At 36.0% G+C, this 20,785-nt stretch overlaps 1 long non-coding RNA gene across 2 annotated transcripts in view; it reads left to right on the forward strand.

Annotated features, from left to right (window-relative positions):
• The first annotated feature begins 552 nt into the window (after positions 1–552).
• Positions 553–20,785, forward strand: part of LOC140612061 (uncharacterized) — an 81,794-nt gene continuing 61,561 nt past the window's right edge. For both annotated transcript variants that reach the window (XR_012013381.1, XR_012013380.1), the window contains exons 1-2: positions 553–740; positions 5,203–5,351. This is a non-coding gene — a long non-coding RNA (uncharacterized lncRNA). The remainder of the gene's footprint in view (positions 741–5,202; positions 5,352–20,785) is intronic.

Consider the following 20,785-nt stretch of genomic DNA (forward strand, 5'->3'; position numbering starts at 1 on the left):
GATAATTTTATTTCATGTTGTAATGTTATTTTATTGATTTTATTATTTTTCTGCTATAGATATTCTGCAAGAGGACAAATATCATCTAACTACATGTGTGAACATAGACTGTGAAGACAAAGATGTAGAGCATCACTCTGAGAACTTGTTTCGCTGGTAATACTTGAAGGATTTTAGGAATTTACCAGGATTTTAGGAACTTACTGGTAGTTACATGAACTAAGGGAAACTGGCACTTCTTCCAAATCAAGCAAATGTTCTAATTTTGAAACAAAACATCATGGTCAATTCAGAGACAGAAAGAAAAGGGGGTAGGGTCTATGTAATGATACACAATAAACTGGTAAGTTTGCCTCTAGGAAGGAAGAATGGGGAACAAAAGCGGGAGAAGACATAATTTCCACTTTTTTCTCTGTTATAGATAGAATGTTTGTGTCCCTCCAAAATTTATTATATGTTGAAAGCCTATCACCTAATGTGATGACATTAACAGGTGGGACCTTTGTGAGGTAATTAGGATTAGATGAGGTCATGATGAAGCCCTCATGAATGGGGTTAGTGTCCTTTACAAGAGACACAAGAAAACTTGCTTTTCCCCTTTGTTCTCTGTCATGTGAGGATACAAAGAAAAGTCAGCAATCTACAACCCTGAAGAGAGTTCTCACCAGAATTGGACCATGTTGTCACCCTCCCTTGAGATTTTCAGTCTCTAGATATGTGAGGAACAATGTCTGTTGTCTGTAAGTCACTCAGTCTATAGTACTTTGTCATAGAAGCCCGAACGGATGAAGAAATTCCTTTTATATATTTGCATTTTTGGTATTGTGTGTGTACACATTTTTCTTACAATTACTTTGTTATTTTGAAATAAACAGAAATTGAAGACAAATGGCATTTAAATACATCAGCACAATGCATTACCAGCAATCAGCTCTTCTATTTTTTTGGGGGGGAGGGGGCGGGATTTCTACTCTTTATAGGGAATCAAATGAGAGTAGAAAATTTTGCTAAGAATATTCTTCATAAACATACTTTCATATGAGTCAAAATATTCCTTTTGTTGAGTCAAAATATTCCTAATGTATTCAAGTACTCTAATTTTTATTTACACGTAGAAAACTACCATCACAAGCAGCTATCAATGATAATTCAATTAAATAGCAAATATTTTTAAAATTCTATATGCAAACCTCTTTTCTAGGCCTTGGATGAGGTAGTAATGGGGAGAAGTCATAAAATCCTATAGCATGGGTAAGATACAGAGCTCTACGCATCCTAGATGATGATGCAGTAGAAAGGACAGAAACATATTTAAACAACCACATAAGGCATCATGGAATAGATTTTATAAACACATAATATTTATAAATGCTATGTGATGTGGAAGAAGGAAAGATTTTTTTAAGTGTAGGACTATTTGAGAAGGTGTCTTTGGGGAAGGTGTTAGAAGAACTGATACCTGAAGGGTATCCATGGATTGAAAGGCTTTTCAGACAATAAAATTTCAGCACAAGTCAAGCAGCAGAGTTTGGAGAGATCAGGGTGTATTTAGACTTGGTCAGGTGCTAGGGTACCAAGACAAGGGCAGCACATTAGTAGAGAGACCCAGCAGGAAAGAGCCAAACCAGATTAAGATTGGGACATCACGTTAAGGACTTTGAACCCTTTCCTATGAGAAATTGAGAACATCTAAAGATCTTCCACCCAATGTCACATATTCAGATGGTAACTTTGTGGGGGTATAAAGGCTGGATTGGCATGAGGAGCAAGTCAGGACAATGAGACAGGAGGAGGCTGTTGGGAGGGTACATGAACATTAGCCTCCTTCATGTGAAGCATGGCTCTGACTGCTAGAATAGAAGTAATTAAAAGTGGGCTCGCCTGCAGGAAAAACTCCAAAGCAGACACATCCTCCTTTCACATATTTTGAATCCTGAATCTTTGTTAACAGCCTGAAAAGAAACACATCTGACATTATTCACGATTACTTAGTGTGGAGAGGTAATTCAAAAGCAATTGCCTGGCTCTGTTAACCAGAATTATACCAGAGGTCACGGCTATTTGAATCAGTTAAAAAAAAAATACCAGTTGAGATGTTCTTCCTTTAAGAACTTCAGGCTAGACCATTTTCACTAATCACACGAAGATATTTTTTCCAATTAACAAGGATTTCCTTTGAAACTGGGTTTGTATACTACAAAATATTGTGCAGTAAGCTTCCAAGGATAATTTCCTAAGTCTAGGTTTCATTTATAGCTTTGGATTCTTCATATAAATAAGAGGTATTTTTCCAACCCAAGAAGCTAAGGGTTACTTCTGGAATTCTTTGGAAAAGTTATACCACCTAAGTACCTGGCTCACAGTCGAAGAAATGCCTTTGTAGCTTAAGGAAGCTTAAACAGAAGCCTTCACTGCTGATTTGCTGACTGTGTCAAACATCAGAGGACTTTTCCAATGGGACTTTAAGAGTTTAGCATTTGCTTTAATTAGGAAGATACCTGGGTATTTAATGGGAACTTTTCAAGCTATTGGAGCAGAACTAGAATAAATGACCTTATTTATTTGGAGAAATAAAGTTAACAGTGTCACAGGTGCTTCATAAAGCAACACATAACTGCAAATGGGAGGTAGGGAAAGTAACAGAGGAGAAATTTGCATCAAAGAAAATTATATCCATACATGTAACTGCCTTTCTCTGACCAAGAACTATCAAAACAGTACATGCTTATCAAGAAAGACAAAAGGAAACCCTATTTTCATAACAGAATATCCCTAGAAATATTCATTTTATTGTGCTGTGAAGGAGTTGTATTACCAGTAGAATTTAAAGACTTTCTAGCAATGTAATTTTTCTACTTATCAAGAAAATCTTGGTATTTGAGTTTTTGTTTAGACTAAGGGCTCTTTAGTTAAGAGAGGAAACTTCCATAAACCCTTCAAAACTCGAGTATGCTGTTCAATCATTTTTTAAAATAAAGGCTCTGATTAAAATCTAAGGTCCCTTTAAGACGTAAGTGCTAGAAGCTTCTGGGAGGAAAGCGTTCTAAAAAGAAAAAAACTTGAAGAGCTTATAAAAGAAGGTAGTTTAGTGTATATTTCGCTTTTATGCCAGTTAGTCAGCTTAAAGGACAGAATTTCTTAGAGATGTAGAGAAATTAGAAGAAACAGGAAGTAAACACCTTACCAGAAGGAAAATCCCTGAGAGGTTTGGGTAAATCTGGACAGTATTGCCTTCTGAAAAGATTTATCTACTGAAGTGGATATTTCTTTTCTTCCTCAGGCCACGTGAGCAGAAAGATGCAAAAATCTGGAAACCTTGGCCAAGTGAGCTAAGAACTTCTCAGGAGTCCTCAGGAGGCAATGGGATGCCTTGCCTCCCATCAGCTGGGAGTGGCCCTTAGAAACCTCCCAAGGAAGTTCAGAGTCAGTTTTCTATGAGGGCTATTTCTGTCAAAGTTGTTCCAAGGCACCAAAGTACCAGGAGTCCAGACTGTGTCTCCACAGGACTTTGAATTTAGGAAAATGCCTTGAATGAATCAGAACAGAATTTACATTTGCAATGGTTGGTGAGATTTAAAGCATATTAAATTATTTTACGCCTTGACATTTGTTCTCAGTTTTGCCATTTTATGAGTAAATGTTTAAAATGTTAACTTCTGTCTTTTGTTCTTTTAACAAAGGTAGGAAAGGAAAGGAGGTAGGAAAGACACAGAAAAAAACTAAAAATTTGAGTCTATGGCCAGTGGTGCATAAAAACATATTCAGCACCTCTTTTATCTGCTGGCAGCCACCGTGTTATGCCTGTAGCACTTATACAAAAAGTTGCTTAGCCTAAGAAGTTCTAATTTATGGAGAGAGGACAGAAAATAAGACATTATTCTGGACAAGTATAAGAAATGGTGGTTGTAGCTGTTCCATATCTCTGAAATACAATGTCGGAATTCCAACTTTGGTCATTTCAAGTATTTCATCAAGCTGTAACTTAACCTCAAGGGTTTATCTTTTTGCTTTTAAAGGATTATTCATGAAGCTACGGGACTGCAGCCATTCTGGAATAATCCCATTTGCTCAGGACACCTCACTCTTAGGGGCTACTTTTTTTCCAGGCCCTTTTATTGGTATTATATTACCAACCCTCTGAATTTCCCTGTGAAGCATGTATCACAGGTACCACATTATTTCTGCGATTAAACCACAAAGAGTTGAAGTCTGTCCTAAATTGAGATATATACTATATAGTGGTTATATATTATTTGTGATGAGTATTTGTCTCTTTTTTTTCTCACTTAGCAAAATGTATAACCAAGGAGACCAAAGGAAAGGGAGTAGACCATCTAATTCATTCTGTCACTTTATAGATGGCAAAACTGAGTCATTGCATATTTCTAAACCAATTGCTTGGATTTAGTTTGTCAGGCCACGAAGCAGCAGAACAGAAGTACCATGTAATGAACAACTATCTAAATGTCCTTCACCTTGGTAGAATCTAATGAAAATAAAAAGGAAAAATTTAAACAATCCTTTATTTTTGGTAACTGAATTTGACTTGGAATAAATATGTAAACTTCTTAGAAAAATAAGGTCAATTATTTTAGTTCCCTGTCCTACAGGGTTGAATCCAGGTTTTGTCAATATGGAAGGTTATACAATTGGAGATCCATCAAAAAATCATGGAAAGAATTGCAAAAATTCCAAATTTTTCCAACGTTATAAATACAGTAAGCATCAAAATGCCAGGAAAAGCATAATAGTTTTATTTATTGTCTTGCCTAATTTTTTCTGTGTATTTTTTTATATTATAATTTTGTACTATTTTCTAAAAAGAAAATAGGAAGAGAATTTAGTCTTTTAGTATTGTTAAACACGACTTCTTTCCCCCCAATAGTTTAGAAAGTCTCAGCTCTACATATCATCATTAATAATGTATACCGGGGGCAGCCCCGGTGGCATAGCGGTTTTTCACTGCCTTTAGCCAAGGGTGTGATCCTGGAGACCCGGGATCGAGTCCCACATCAGGCTCCCTGTGTGGAGCTTGCTTCTCCCTCTGCCTGTGTCTCTGCCTCTCTCTCTCTCTCTCTCTCTGTCTCTAATAAATAAATAAATAAAAATCTTAAAAAATGTATACAGGATTACTAATGTTATACAGCTGTCAAATACAGTAGTTCCCCAGTTTATCTATGGTTTTGCTTTCTGTGGTTTCAGTTATCTGTGGACAACTGGGTTTAGAGGCAGATGATTCTCCTTCTGACATGGCCTAATACTATGTCACAATGCCTACATCATTCACCTCACTTCATCTCATCATGTAGGCATTTTATCATCTTATATCATCCATCACAAGAGGAAGAAGAGTGAGTACAGTATATTAATATATTTTGAGAGAAAGAGACCACATTCACATTATTCTTGTTGGAGTACATTGTTATAATTGTTTTATTTTATTATTAGTTATTGTTATTAATCACTTACCGTGCCTAATTTATAAACTAGACTTTATGATAGGTAGTTATGTATGGGAAAAAACATAGTACTGTTGACTCTTCAACAATGTAGGGGTTAGAGGTATCAAACTTCCACACAGTCGAAAATCTGCATATAACGTTTGATTCCCCCAAAACTTAACTACTAAACAGTCTATTGTTGAGCAGAAATCTTACTGAAAACAGTTGATAACACATATTTTGCATGTTATATGTGCTATAAACTATATTCTTACAATAAAGTGAGCTAGAGAAAACAAATGTTAAGAAAATTATAAGGAAGAGAAAGAAAATACATTTACAGTACTATACTATAAAAAAAATCCATGTATAAGTGGACCTGTGCAGTTAAAACTGTTGTTGCTCAAGAGCCCATTGAATACATGGGGTTCAATTTTACCCAGTTTCAGGTATCTACTGAAGGTCTTTTTTTTTTAAGATTTTATTTTTTTTTTTTTTATCCATGAGAGACACAGAGAGAGAGAGAGAGGGGGGCAGAGAGAGAAGCAGGCTCCACGCAGGGAGCCCGTTGTGGGACTCGATCCTTGGTCTCCAGGCTCACACCCTGGGCCAAAGGTGGCACTAAAGCGCTGAGCCACCCGGGCTGCCCTACTGAAGGTCTTAGAACATATCCCCTGTAAATAAGGGGACAACTATATAGGGGGAAATCTCTACCACATGTCTATCATAGACAATCTTATAATTTCAGGGTATTTTAATTTTTGCTATGCATTGTAGTCGCCATGGTCTTTGGAATGATAACAATCAAATGACCTCTGACTCTGTCCTTTGAGTCAGAGGATTCCTTTCTTCCTTCCTTTTTTTTTTTTTTTTTTTGGCTATTGCTCATTAAAAGAACAGTAAATAAAATACTTAATTGCTCAATTTCTTAGTGATAATTTCCTTATTTTGGTGTACTCCTCTTAAAATCTCTCTCATTTTATCTCTGCACTACTTCAGACACTACACATCACAATATGAAGAGAATGAATAGCGTGCGGGCCATGCCAGCTTTGGGATCAAATAGAACAGGCCCTGAATTCACCATAATGTGACCAAGGGCAAGTTATCTCACCTTTTCAGTATTCCATTTCCCAGTAACTTCAACTCTACTTAAAAGGGGATAAAGTAAAAATGTACACATCCAACATAATACTTTCTATTTTTTACAGCAAGTGCCAACTGAATGAATGAATGGATTTATGTGACTTGGTTTTGTCTGTATGATAAAAAAAGTCATGCAAGACACATTGATCTACCCAGCTATGTCACTTTTTATAATTAAAATGAAGTTGATTCACTGTAGCTCTGCAGGTATTGTGCAATTTTTATCAAAAGTTCCTCCTACATAAACTCAATGCATTATAGTTTTGAGCAGATCAAAATACTGAAAGAGAACTCCCTCTCCCTATCCCCTCTTTCTGTTCATCTATCTTTCTATCTCTATCTAGGTGTCTATTTCTATTGCTTTTTCTCCTATTTCAAGAGGGAAGAAAGGAAGAAAGTTAATGAAGAAGGGAATGGGGACATAAAAGCTTTTTGGCAATTAAGAAGGCAGTTAGAAGGTTTTAATTTATTTTACTTGCCAAACTCTGAACTTATAATAAGGAAAAGAAGTGCTGCTCTCTTGGAGATTATTTCCCCCATTAGTTGCCAGGGGTAACATAATGTCAGAGACAAACAGGAAATTGGTGGGCCATGGGCTTGCTGTCGTTGCCTGGCTCTTCTTTCCATGCCACATGTTTACAAACATGCTGTGTTCCCCTTGACAAAAGAAGACACAGACACACAGTGATTTCAAGGCTTTGCATTGTGCATGTGAAATGGTTTCATTTAAGAATTTCTGCTGTCAATTCTCAGATGATGCAGAGTTCGGGGAGCGAGTGTCAGCACCTGACTAAAAGCTAGTTTGGACAGAAGGCTCTACACATCTATATACACACATACACACACATATAAATGCACACACACACACGTATGTGTATGATGAATAGACACTCCAGATTGGAATTTGTTATGGAAAATTTGGCTTACATGGCTGCAACACAAACCAGGAAATACTGAACTTTAATGTTAGTATCTTTGTTTTTTAGAAGCTGCATAGTGGTGTAGGAGGGTGGATCTCATCCCGAGTCAGTATGGAAATAAAGGACTATTTTGTGAGTCCCTGCCAGTCCTGTGACTATTTACTGCTTTTACACAGCAATAGTAAAGGTTTCTCATATAGCACAGGAGGTCAACTGTATCAGATGTTTTAATATTTTCTTCTCTCTGGCTCCTCCAACTCAGAAATCAAGAGCCAGTGGCACAAAAATAAGCATTTAAATCAGATTTATCCCTGCCTTATGTTCTCTCTCTGTATACAATTATTTAAATATTTAGAAGACTTTATATCTGTGCTTCTAGGAGAAACAGAGAGCCGAGCCACTTTTCCTTTATCAATCACATGCACCCCCACAAAAATTTCTTCTGTGCTGCTTTAGGGCCTAATCCTCAGTAGTTGTGAGGCTAGGTGGGGTTGTGGCACTCATCTTCATTCTTTGTCAAAACTCACCTAATACACTGCATTTCTAATATTCCCAGGAAGGTTTATCAGGTCTGTGTTTAGATTTAGGGTAGAGGTGAAGATTTATACCCTAATATGAGGATGGAGAAGTGAGGCAGGCAGCTGACAAGAAAGGACACTCACTACATGTGTGGCCCTATATAAAATTATACACAGCCTTGAAAGAAGTATTTCAGGGACAACAAAAAGACATTTCCCCTGATGCCCTGAGTTGCTCAATTTGCCAAAAGACTTTATTTTGAACGCATGTATTCATTCAACAAACATTTATTGAGCATGTATTAAATGCTAGTCATTGCCCTACACCCTGAAGATATAGCAGTGAGTAAAACAGACAAGGTCCCTGTTTTAAAGAAGTGTAATTCAAATCTAATGACTGAACAGTAAGGAATTTGGATTTTTCAGTCATATTTTACTAAGAATCTATGTATCAACTTTTTTCCTTACGGGAAGTTTTAGGCGTGGTAAAGGCGAGAAAATAATTAAGTTCTAAAATTATCTCTTGGTATATGAGGGGTGTAAATGTGTGTGTGCGTGCATGCCTGCATGTGTCTGTGTGTGTTTATGGCAAAAGGAGATTTGAAGTCGAGAGATAATCCCTTCCTTACTTGTCATTCTTATCTGACAAAAGCCAAGCACAATAGAAGAGATTGACTTTGGACTTGAGTGAGAATGAATAAAGCAGAACATTGAAGGTGGCAAAACTAAACAGATGTCTAATGTTTGCAGATATTTTCATAAGGAAATGTAAGACTCTTATTGAGAAATACAGCCAGAGACCAATTTGTTTCCCTGCTACCTCTCAAATCAATCTCTTAGTCATTCCTTTGTATGAGAAATCAGGAGACTAAATTACTGGCATGCCAAGGTGTGGTTAGAAAAAATAGATGATTTCCACCTCAGACTTGTCCTCTTGTGAAAAGTGAAAACCCAGCAGAAAGCCTTAATACTATAATATCACAGAATGAAGAAGAGTTCATTAAACCCTGCCTGGGTTTTCCCTTTTCACTCTTGCAAATTACATATACGTATGAAGTAGAGGGGGAAAAGTCCTTTTTGTTTTTCAATAGCTGTATAAAATGCTTTTTGTCTAATTACTTAATACTGAAAATTTTTCTCCAAAGAAGTTTCTAATTAAATATTTACTGAGGAAGCATTTTTGAGTAAAGATAACTAATGAATTATATAGAACATGTTTTACTAATTCTTCTTGAACATTAAAAAATGGAATTAAACCACTGAGGTTTTTTATTAGAACTAAAGAACATCAGTCTTCCTTTTATATTTATTTTCTGTATAGTGCACTTGGCATTTCATCATTGGGGTGTGATATTCATAAGGATATGAATTGTTTTTTTTGTTTGTTTCAAGATGTTTCCCGTGTCTTGATTGTTGAAAAACAAGTATCCGTTATTGTGTTTTTTAAGTTCCTTAAATCGACCTTGACTTCTATTTCCTTTGTAGTCCCCATAACTCTTGGTAGGGGGTAAGCACAAAGTCCACACTTGTTGAATGAATTAAAGTGAGTCAAATGGGATAACTTTGGTGAAACCTATCTTAAGACATGACAATCAACTAGTTCTAAGTTTCTTCTAAAACAAGACTCCCTGAGTCACATTTGTTAATCTCTGACATTTAGGCCAAGTATAATTACCTGAATCACATAAATATAGTCAGATATATCACATGGACCTTAAGAAATCCAATCAGTGTTTTATTAACCAATTCTTTAGAAAGGTAGGTGTATAAACTTTCCAGCAGCTTCCTTTTGGAATTGAAGGTTTAGGTGAGTAGGTGTAAAAGGAAATAAAACATCACTTTAGAACTTTAGACTTTGACAACTAACAAATAATTTATGAGAATAAAAAAAATAGAATACGAACCATCCTATTGTGTTCCAAAGAAAATGCCTTGGAGAGGTTATGAATAAAGAATACCCACTGAAGCAGAAAAATTCAAAAGAACGCAAGCTTCAAAATTTCAATAACAATGAACATGTTTTTATGTTGGCTTGCAACTTCTCTGCAGATGTTACTTTCAAAGTTTGGACTTTTGCTAGATCTTAGCATAAAACATGTATCTTTGGTCTAATCACTGAGCTGTGGTTAGGGAAGACCAGCTGGAAATAGCTTCTGGAGATAGATCTTTATGTTTTCCCAAGGTGAATATACTTTTTGTGTTTTGGTATAGAAAAGACCTTTTGTAAGCCAACCCTCTACAGTAAAATTATGGCATAAATCTTGTTAAGTGTTCTCTAGGGAAGCAGTAGAACAAGCAGAACTCGGTTGACATGCTGTTTCTTGTACCTGACACTTACTGATTTTAGCTTATATCTCATCAAATTGATATTTGGATTTAAGTAAATCTAAAGTCACAGAAAACTGGTCTCTGCACAAAATGAAATGGTTAATGCCTCTGTGTATGTGTATAAGATCGTTTCAGTGGAAGAAATTGTTACCGCAATCATTTCAATCTCTTGTAAGGTAATGGATATTAATTTAGAAAATGTACTAAGAACAAAAAAAAAGACAGGAAACATTTTCAGAGGGGAAAATACAAGTGCATGGTCTTACATTCTTGTGAGGAGTTCTGATCAAAGTACAATTACATTGAAGGTCTTGGTTACATTCACTGTCGTTGCTATTATGAACTTCACATCTAGTACTACCAGTATTATGAATAGAACAAAACAGAAACAACAAAAATAAAAACAGATGAGCAACCAAAGAAAAACAGACAAGGGGTGCCTGGGTGGCTCAGTGGTTGAGCATCTGCCTTTGGCTCAGGGTGTGGTCCCAGAGTCTCAGAATTGAGTCCCTCATGGGGCTTCCTGCATGGAGCCTGTTTCTCCTCCCTCTGCCTGTGTCTCTGCCTCTCTCTCTGTGTCTCTCATGTATAAATAAATAAAAATCTTTAAAAGAAAAAAAGAAAAACAGACAAGATTTCCACTCAAAATCATGGGCTTGAATCTCAGCCTTTTAATTTACTAACCATGTACTAGTGAGCAAGGGTTTTCATATCCATTTTCTCATTCTTAGAGAGAAAGCTGGGGTGCTAATAGTTACTCTTCATGGTGTAAAGGAAATTTTGTTTATGTCACTAACAAGAAATTTGTTTATGTCACTAATTGGTATACTTAATCTTTGAACAAGGAAAGGGTTAAGAGTGCTGATCCCTATGCAGTAAAAAAGACGTGTGTAACTTTTGACTCTCCAACTTAACTACTAATGGCCTACCGTGGACTGGAAGCCTTACTGATAACATAAAGACTCAACACATGTCCCTCATTTATGGTACCCTAAAATGAGTGAGTAATCTGATAAAACTATGATCAATGGAATACTTAGAGAGATGATGATCCTACTATTCATACATATTTTAGTCAATTCAGCACTTTAAAGGGCCAGTCTTGTATAGCAGATGAGTTTAATGCCTGTTTCTTAATAATATAAAAAAAAAATTCTTTCTAAATTCTACATCTAAAACTAATATAACACTGAATGTTAACTCACTGGAATTTAAATAAAAACTTGAAAAAATAAAAAAAAATCTTATAAATATGACAATAACTATCATTTATTGAGCACTACTAAGTATTAGATATTATATCAGGTTTCTAAATAGATGATTAAGTTTTGCTAATTTCCTACAAGATCATTATTATTGTATTATTTATAGTGCCAAGAAAGAACTCTATAAGATAAAAATAAATTTTGTTTTATCTTCATACGTGGGCTTACTATCTTCTATCTACAGGGGGAATAAATTCTAGAAGTAAGCAGAGCCATAGGGCCACTCAACAAATCAATAATCATTGGGCCAGAACTAGAACCAAGACATCTTGACTTCTAATGTAGAATTCTACAAACTGGTAGTTTTAAATTGTTCATCACTTAAAAATTACCTGGAAAGTTTGTTAAAAACATAAAAGACTGGAATCTTTTAGGGTAGGGCTCCAGAAGCTAAATTTTAATTGTTTCCCAGTAAGTTATTAAGAATTCTAAATCATTAAAACTGTAGTCTCATGGAAAACATATTAGTCACTTAGCTGGAACTGATGAAATAACCCTGGAGAAGAAAAATTTTAAAGGATATGAGAGGAAGAAGAAGGAGAAAAGGGAAAAACCTTCATTTGCTGCCTTAGTAACATTGAAGTATGAATTCTAACAATTTTCTAATATATATTTACTCACCGTTCTCAAATTTCCTTTTAAAAATCTGTCAGGGGTGCCTGAGTGGCTCAGTTTGTTAGGCACCTGACCTTTGATTTCAGCTCACCACATGATTTCAGGGTCATGGGATCGAGCCCCACATCAGGCTCCACACTCACTCCACAGACTTGAGATTCCCTCTCTTCCTCTGCCTCTGCCCCTCTCCCTGCTTGCTTGCACAGGTCCTGCTCTTTCTCTCTTTTAATAAACTCTTTTTTAAAAATTGTGTCAAAACATAAAAATGTAAAAGCAACAAGAAATTACATTGTGTCACATTCATTGTCTAAACAGAGTTGCAGCTCAGGTAAGTATGTGGCTGAACACAATGAGGATTCCATTGTGGGAAACATGCAAGTTAATTTTAAGAACTCTTTCAGTAATGGATTCAAGAGAGTGTGTAAGCTACAGTTCATATTCCTCCTTGCTCTCCAAACTGTGCCGGTTGTGACAGTCTATGAGTTTGTCAAACTGGATCTGAAGCAGCAGATCCACTGCTTCCCACTCAAATTCCGCACTTCCAATACTCAGGCTTCAATTCTTCATCCCCGTGACTTTCCATCAGTTTGAAAACTGGGCACACATACAATATTGATGCTAGAATTCGAGCTGTTTTAGCAGGGTTTGTCATCATCGTCATTGTTATTGTTGTTGTTTTGATTACACAGTGGGAGGATTTTTGTAGATGTTCAGCTCTTAACTCACTTAGCTCCACTTCCTCCTGAAATCTCACCACTAATTCAACTGTGCATTGTTCTATTAACTTAAAATCACTTCAGTTTTCTTTTTTTTTTTTTTTTTAATTTTTATTTATTTATGATAGTCGCAGAGGGAGAAGCAGGCTCCATGCACCGGGAGCCCGACGTGGGACTCGATCCCCGGTCTCCAGGATCACGCCCTGGGCCAAAGGCAGGCGCCAAACCGCTGCGCCACCCAGGGATCCCTCACTTCAATTTTCTAACAAAGAACATGCTTCAATGATTCTCCTCATCTTATTAACACTTTAGAGCTTTCACTTACTTTCCAAGTACATGTTTATGTAAAATACAGAGTAAGGATCCTAGCTTGGTTTAGTTACTAATTAGTCAGGTAAGCAGATGGGTGCTCTTACTCAAACTCTTTCAGATTAATATGCCTTAATTTCTATAGCTGAAAAATAAGGTGCTTACAGTAAAGGGATATTACAGGTTTCTTCTGATGTTAAATATCCATAATAATTCAGATTGGGAACTAACAGTCATATTCTGGAACATTACATTTGACTCTTATAAATCATGTACTTCTGTATTATGTAAATTTAAGAAAGTATCAAAACTTTATAGAAAATAAGACAAGTTGATGGACTCATAGATGTGATAAAGCAAATATAGTAAAATGTTAATAATAGGTGGTAAATGGATGGTATTCACCTTAAGATTATTTCAATTTTTCTCTATTTGAAAAAAGTTGTAATAAATCATTGAAAAGTGGTATCATCAGAATGTATGATATATATATATATATATATATATATATATACACACATATGTATAAAATTATATCTCCTAGACACTACAGCTACTCATATTTGGAATTTTCTAAAATAATTATATTCACATACTCTCTAAAATATGTCTTCCCTGATTTTGTCCAGCATGGCAGACTACAATTTTTATTCCTTAGGCTTTACTCTGTATTTCCAAAGGATTTGAAGCATTCCATGGTGATTCCAGAGCATGTCAAATTCACTGCAGCTGCAAAACAGCTGGTGCAGGCAATTCACAGTGGCACTCTGAAATGTAGTCTGAATTGATTAAAAGCTTTTGACCTGATGACAAACTTTATTTTCATGTTTTATGATGTTGAAAATAAATATGGGAAATAATAATATTATTATATTATTTAGTGATTCCCAGCATTAAAAAATTCAACATCCCATTTGATCTTGATTAATTTGTATGTCTCTTCCTTGATTTATTTTTATGACATATGTAATTAATTAATTTTCTAAATTAAAGTGAACTAAATCAAACATTATTTTGTGATTTGCAGTATTTTGTTCTTTGAATGAGAAGACACACATAGGGGCATTTCTGTTACTCTTATATAGAACATGGTACAATTATCACTTGGAGGTTCTGCAAAAATCTTCTCTTGCCATCTTGCAAACAATATGATAGGTACTGATACCTTCCTTGTTTCAAGGCCTTCTAACAGGAATGGCAATGGCATAGCCTGAGGAGGCTAAACTCTGGATGTTGTGAAAGAGAGGTTATTCTGCGTAATAGAGGTAGAAATGCCAGAAAGAGAGTTTATTCTGCGTAATAGAGGTAGAAATGCCAGACAGGATTACTGGAGATACCAGCACTAAGTGGAAGCAAAGCCCAGAAGATATAGTGTGACCCAACAGAAAGTGACCCTGTCTAGAGAGCAGGGAGAAAAATATCTCATGCTGTGGATTAGCTGAAATGAGTTTCAGTGAAACATTCCTGGGGACGTGTTTGAATACCTGGAACTTGTAAGAATGGGATGTCTAGCAATTATATGGGGCTAAGAACCAGTGATATACAGTATGTACATGTGCACACATACACAGGACCCTTACATACCTCTGTTTATATTTCTAACACTTTGAATTCATTTTTATTTTGAAGCTGATGTAATACATGGATCACTTGTGGATAGGTCCCTTTTGGATAAGGCCAAAATCCCTTCTTTCCTCTCCTTGATCTTGTTTCTCTTCCACCTCTTCCATAGTTTTCTATGTGTCCTATGAATCCACACTTACACTTGTCTCCAGTGGTCCACAGGAGACTATGATTCCTTGTTTTGTACCCAATATCTCTTGCAGTTAGTTCAACCCCTTCACATGTTCTCAAAGTTCAGGTGGACAGATACTATGCAAATGTTTTTCTTGCTCTTGCTGTTTGATTTCTATTTGCTATGGCCTAGATGTGCACCCTCCAAGAACTGCAGAAGATATGCTATCCTTGAATATCTTATTGTTCTGCTGTCAAAACCTGTTCATATATTTTTTTAAGATTTTATTTATTTATTCATGAGAGACACAGAGAGAGGCAGAGACACAGGCAGAGGGAGAAAGAGGCTCCCTGCAGGAAGCGTGATGTGGGACTCAATCCCAGGACCCTGGAATCCCAACCTGAGCCAAATTTGATGCTCAATCACTGAGCCACCCAGACACCCCTTCAAAACCTGTTCATCTTATTAACATTTTCTATTCAGTGGGAAAAGGTTACTAATTGTCTTTGCCTTAAAATGTAAAAATAACTAGAACGCCTGAGTAGCTTAGCTCAGGGCGTGATCCTGGTTCAGCTTGCTTCTCCCTCTAGCAGATGTCTGTCTCTGCCTTTCTCTGTGTGTCTCTCATGAATAAATAAATAAAATCTTTTAAAAAATGTAAAAATAACTTATTTGGAGCTGTTTATTTTCTGATTCTTTCAAAACACCTTACATTCTTCCAAATATAATGACTATAGTTCAAAAGTGTCTACTTGCAACAAAATAGTATCACTATGGCTACCATGCACATATATTACATTGTATATTTTATCTGAGTTGGCCTGGGCAATATTCCTGTAAAGAAGGTAGGTGGGCACAGTAAGCGTTAATCGTTTCCATTTTACCTTTGGAGATCACAGAGCCCTGTGACTTTTCCAAGAGTACCTCAAAACAGTGACTTAGATTAAAAACGCCTTCAAGGGATATGAGTAGTTGGTTCTGATCAACTCCTTCCTGCTGCCAGGGAATGAAGGCTTAGAAGAGAATGACTACCATTTTGGCATTATTCATATAGTGAATGGTGACAGCCTGGACCTAGAGTCAAATATTTGGGATTGCTTTGAGAATTCTCCTATTGGTTGACCCAAGGCTTCTCATTAAAATTCATCAGAATGCTTGTCTTTCTAGGTTATTAATGACAACTCAGGAGGAGGTGGGTAGATATTGATGTGTAACCATCAGTTTTAATGCCAAAACAGATTGATCTTTCCCTGCCACAGTCCTCTCCCGTGTTACCCTCTGGGAATATGGCAACTCCATTCTTTTAATTGCTCAGGTCAGGATTCTTGAAGCTATTCTTGATTCTTCACTTTATGTTGCACTATATACCTAGTCTGTCAGCAAACCCTGAAAACATATTCAGAATCTGACCAATTTTACCACTTCCATAGCACATACTTCATCCAAGCCAATAATTATTGGAATGGCCGCTGCCTGATATCTTTGTCTTTCCTTGATCATCTTTAGTCTGTTCCCCACACTGTGACCAAAAGGATTATGTTAAAACAATGGTCAGATAATGTTTCTCCTCTGCACCAAATCATGCAATGACCTCACGTCTCACATAGAAGTCGAAATCCTCACAATGACTTGCAGTCTATGGATCATCCATCTCCCTCAATTTTCTTCTCCAAACTCATCTCCTGTTGCTCTCTCACTCACTCACTCTATCCAGCTACACTTGCCACCTCTCTTCCTCTTATGTGCAAATATATTTCTTTCTTGGAGCTTCTGTGCTTGCCGTTCCCTCTGCCTGTAACCCTATTGTGCCAGATAACCATGCAATCAGTTATGTGATGTTCTCTGCTCCTATCTGTCTCTGTGTTTCTTGTAGGGACACCAATCATACAGGATTAAGGGCCCTCTCCACTTAAGTCTGGCTACATCTTAATTAATTGCATCTGCATCAACCCTAGTTCAAATAAGGTCATACTCTGGGGACTAGGGTTTATGACTTTAACATATTTTGAGAGGGACACAATTCAACCTGTAATACTCACATTAAGAGCCTATAATATTAAAAGTAACTCTCTAACATATCCTTTATGTTTTTAAGATAAGTACACTTCATTTGTGCCAGAGTCCAAGTGTTCCTCAGTCTGATATGTAAGCACATCTGTGGGCATTTCTTATACCATCTTGGCTTATTCATTTAGTCACAACAGGCCTACAGAAGAATGCCGGCAGAATTTAGTAGAAGGACCATGCTTCCATTCGGTCAAAAGTTAAACTGGTAACTAATTTAGGATTTAGGATATGTGAGGAGGTAGCCTTAATCTATTTTTCTAAGCCATGTCTAGATTTAATAGATCATTCTACCTAATTGGTAATGTAGAAAATTCAAACTCCATGAAGGGCTCTGTATATGAAGTCCACTGCATCTTTGATCGGTAGACTTGAGGATATTCTGTGTACTTCTTAAAACTGTCTGAAGTGTGTGTGTGTTTGTGTGTGTGTGTGCGCGTGTGTGTATATGCATAAATGTACTTTCCTGGGATAGCATTCCTAACTTTCCTAGGAGTTAAGTGATTCATCATGCTTCCAAATAGGAGAACTACCGACCTAGGATAGATAAATCAAAATGGCTCCAGGAAAAATAGTGAATGTTGGCAAGGGCATCTCTCTATGACTCACTTGTCAATTTTCTATCTTTAACTCTTTCTCTTAGGGGTGCCCATATTACTTAAAACTTTTCATTTTAGTGCAAAACTAGAGCCTATTGTTTTTTTTCATCCTAAGCTTTGTAACTTTTCAACCAGTTTTCCTGTTTTACATCATTCTGTCCCATTACTCATTTCCTCATAGCCACAAGCTCTCCTTTGCAAAAAAAATGGTTAGATTTCTGATAATCAAATCTATAATAAAATTTAATGATTGACACTGAGCCAGTATTATGTTTCATTCATCAAATATTTGGCTGGCCTTATTATGCTCTATTTAGGCATTGTACTAGGAAATAGAGATATAAAAGATAAATTTTTTAAAGATTATTTTTTTTCATTTCAAAGAGATCACAATTCACATAGCATTCTAAAAACTTTAACATACATATGAATCACCTGGGAATCACATTTAATTTGCAGATTCTGCATAGGTGAAGCAGAGGAATCCTGAGATTCTAGATTTCAGATAAGTTATCAGATGATGCTTATGCTGGGGAACTGCAGATGATATATCATATAGCAAGTGTTCTGTGTGGGCTTTTTCAATCAGATCTGGAAGAGAAGTATGTCCTCATGTTTTAATTATCCATTTTATGTGATAAATTATAATTCCACTTCAATATGTATAGAAAACACTAGTTATGTACCTCCCTTGAGAAAATTGAGAATTTCTTTTTTTTAAAGTCTTCCGTGGTCAAGTGGAAACTTGTATCAGTAGGATTAGATTCAGATTTAAGCAACCAAAAATCTGTTTAGGCACTTAGACAAAAAGGGTCATTTATTTCGGACAGAGAGTAGCCAGGGCTTCATAGTCCAGTGCTTCAAGGAACTTTCTCCTTTTTTTCTTCAGTTATTTTCGGCATGTACAGGTAGGTGCTTACAGATGTTGTCTCAAGGTTGTGAGATGGCTGTTGCATTAGCAAGTATACATCCGCTTCCCAGTAGAAGCAGGAAGAAATGGGTAAGGAAAAGCCAAAGGGTAGTTTATAAATGTCCCTTTTTAAGTTTTTCAGCAGGTAAGTAAGCACAGTGACTTCAAACTAATCTTTTTGTGTATTACTGGGTCACATGGTCATTCTTATCTGGCAGTGAGTGTAGGAACATGAATACTTGGAACTCCAACTATGGAGCTTCTATGGTAGTGGAACCTAAGAAAGAGAGATTGCAAATGGCTTTGGAGTAGTCAGGTCATATCATGTGCCACACTCATGGAATTGAAATGTCATTAAGCAAAATAAGAATTAGTCATGCTGACATTTAAAATAATGTAGAGCCAAAATTCTTTAAAAATGTCCAGGCTTTTAAGAACTTCAAAGTTACTACAACAGACACTCTCTGCTCTGATTCCACATAGATTTGGTTGTGCCTGTACCTTCCACTCAATGCAAGAAGTGCACTGGTGTTCTCTAAGTAAATTTCCTCAGTTTTACAAAGTCATTTGTAAATAGAAATAATACCTTGATGCACATATGAGCATATATGTTTCATTTTTTATCTATAAAATACCAAACTCTTACATAAAAACATTAAGTTCTGGGGGCACCCAGGTGGCACAGTTAAACAGCCAACTCTTGGTTTCGGCTCAGGTCATGATCTCAGGGTCCTGAGATCAAGCCCCAGTGGGGCTCCCTTTCTCCCTCTCCCTCTGCCCCCTCCCCCCTGCTCTTTCTCTCTCTAAAATAATTAAGTAAATCTTAAAAAAATACATGAAGTTGTGAACAATCAATATCCTACATTAGTTATAGGGAAACAAGTCATTTTGAATAGATTATTTAAACATAGCTTTCCTCTCCATTTTAAAATCAAATTCTAGTATGTATAGTTAGGTGTCTGATAAAAACACATAAAAAGATACAATGAAGAGTAGAGAATTAATAATAAAATATTGTTTACAATGTCTTAGGTACTTTGCATATTTTAATACCATTAACTCTCTTAGCAACCAATTGAGGTCTCTTTTTCTACTTTCCTAATGGGGAAACTGAAAAGAAGTAACTGCTGAAGATCACACAGCTATAAAATGTCGGAGCTGGATTTGAAGCCAAGTGTCTTTAAACTTTCCACTTCCTCTCTCTCAGAAGGCACGTGTGGAACTTATTATCTTAGTCTACTTATTATCTTAATGACATTTATGAGGTGTATGTAAAAATGGTCAGGGTTTATTATTTGCATATATTCTCCTATTTAGAACTGAATTTTATAATTAAAAATTCATCAAGTGAGAACTATTGGAAGTAAGAAATGCTTACATTTTATTTTAATGTGGTGATATTAATAATAAAAATTAAAGGAAGAAGAAAGAGCAGTGGCATTAGTAAGTGTAGAAAGATGTGGGTGTCCTATAGTCAAGTGTCTCTAATGGTTTATTTCCTTCTCTGATTTCATATTATTTTATTTTTCCCTCCTTTCCCACATGATCCTTTGTTTTGTTTCCTAAATACCGCAAATGAGTAAAATCATATGATAATTCTCTTTCTCTGACTGGCTGACTTCACTTAGCATAACAAACCGACAGTTGCTGGAGGGGAGGTGGGTGATCGACACTAAGGAGGGCCTGGGATATAATGAGCACTGGGTGTTATATGCAACTGTTGAATAAACCTCGGAAACTAAGGATACATTCTATGTTAATTAAGTGAATTTAAATAAAATTTAAAAAAATAAACAATAAAATGCTAGGTTGAAAAGAAAAAAAGAAAGATGTGAAGATGTGGATGAAATGCAAAGAAGAAAATTCAAATAATAAATTAATTGCCACTACTATGATATAATAAATTAATTGGCATTTTACTTACAAAGTAACCAAGATAATAGAACTTAATAAAAATGAGACATTAGCATTTCATGCATTTTAGAAAATAAATGAAATAAAATATTTAAATTTATATTTAAAACTATATTTATGGTATCAGGTATCATGGAGGCAATAATTCATATTACACCGATTTAAATTTTCTATATTTTAAGATTATATCTCTATAACACAAATTCCTCTAAAATTAAGAAAAAGTGTTTTTTTTTTAAAGAATGAGAAAAGTTCAGGCACCCGGGTGGCTCAGTGGTTGAGCATCTGTCTTCAGCTCAGGGGGT

This window comes from Canis lupus, chromosome 20, assembly GCF_048164855.1.
Source record: "Canis lupus baileyi chromosome 20, mCanLup2.hap1, whole genome shotgun sequence".
In the NCBI taxonomy this organism is placed as follows: domain Eukaryota; kingdom Metazoa; phylum Chordata; class Mammalia; order Carnivora; family Canidae; genus Canis; species Canis lupus.